Consider the following 1860-nt stretch of genomic DNA (forward strand, 5'->3'; position numbering starts at 1 on the left):
TGCATGCAGCATGGAACAGCAAAAGTGTGTTCAAACTCTGGCTGCACCAGAATTTTAACATGAAGATCGAGGCATATATAAAAGTAATAATATTTTTGGCTGAATCTGATCTGGAAGCCAGAAGACTTAATTTCCACAAAAAGTTTTTATTCATTCATTTATTTATTCTCCGTGTTCTAACAAAAAAATATCTAATACCAAAATGCTTAATTTTTTTTAACAGTGTGACTTTGGAAAAAATTATTTATATATGTTAAGTGTTCTAGTACTGTATTTATTTTTTCTTCCTAAAAATACCATAAATAACAGCAAAAATTCCTGGTGTACTCACTTGCATGTAATATTATTATTATTTTTTATCTTCTGTTGTTTGCATTTTGTTGTAATTACATGCTAACCTTCATAATATTCTCCACTTCTAATAGCTGCTTAGTTATAGCCTTTTGTCCAGAGGACTGGCCTCTGATTAATGTAGAAATAGACACAGATTGAATTTCCACAGTGCTCCTGGACAAAGAGACAGAGGCAGGAGAGAAACAGTATAATAGAAGACAGGAAGTTAGAGATTTTGCTTCCAACATTTATAAAATACGTGCATGGCTAATTTATGGAAATTTGGCTGAAACTTCCAACCTGAAATCTAGATGGTTCACAATCATTCTAGCTACATAGAAGTTTTGCTTGAAGAAAATAAATCTACAAATTACAGATGCTCTATAACAGATTGCTTTTAGTAAATTTCTGTGATAAATTTTCCCTGATATCACTCACATACCACTATGAATGCTTTTCATGTCCCACCTCCCCAACCCCAGGCAGAGTATCCCAATTGTCGCCACTTTTGCCCATATGGCAGGATCACTGTTGCCTCCTGATCACAAAAAATGTGGCATCCTCCATAGGCGAAGTCATCTCTCTCCTTGTTCCAGGCTTTCTCGAGTGGACATATGTCTGCCCTACTGATGAGCAGCAGTCTGATCAGGTCATAGACTTAACTAGTAAATAGGTCACATCAGGCTGGTTATCTTGTCCTCTGTGGAAATATTTCTCATCTGCCCAGGAGACTACAAGGTAATAAAGTCTTGGAAAGCAATGATCAAATGGTCTAGAGACCCACAGAGGCAAGCAATAATCACCGTTGACTGGCCTGCCACATCCTATTCTAGGTGAAGCTGTGTATTTGTGAAGCAGCAAAAAGTCTATGTACCGTAGAGGCAGCTTTAAATTCTGCAGAGTCAGCACAGAGCTGGAGTAGTCTGGTTTCAGTAGCAATGACTGGAAGATAAGCAGTGAAGGTCTATAAATTCACATCTACATCATCAATTAATCTATGACAAAGGAAGCAAAAATTTACAATGGGGTAAAGACAGTCTTTTCAATAAATGGTGTGGGGAAAACTAAACAGATACATGCAAAAAAATGAAACTAGACTACTTTCTTACATCATGTACAAGAATAAACTCAAAATGGATTAAAGACTTAAATATAAGAACCCAAACCATAAAACTCTTAGAAGAAAACAGCAGTAAACTCTCTGACATTGCTCTTAGTAATATATTTTTTGACGTGTCTCCTTGGGCAAGATAAACAAATAAATAAAAATAAACAAATAGGACTACACCAAAGTAAAAAGTTTTTGCACAGCATAGGAAACCATCGACAAAATGAAAAGACATCCTACTTAAGGGGAGAAGATAATCTCCAACAAACATCTAATAGGGGCTTAATATCCAAAATGTATACAAATTCATACCACTTAACACCGAAAAGACAATCTGATTAAAAAATGGGCAGAAGACCTGAAAAGATAGTTCTCCAAAGAGGATGTACAGATGGTCAATAGACATATGAAAAGATACT

The sequence above is a fragment of the Pteropus vampyrus genome, unplaced genomic scaffold, assembly GCF_000151845.1.
Source record: "Pteropus vampyrus isolate Shadow unplaced genomic scaffold, Pvam_2.0 Scaffold92, whole genome shotgun sequence".
NCBI lineage: Eukaryota > Metazoa > Chordata > Mammalia > Chiroptera > Pteropodidae > Pteropus > Pteropus vampyrus.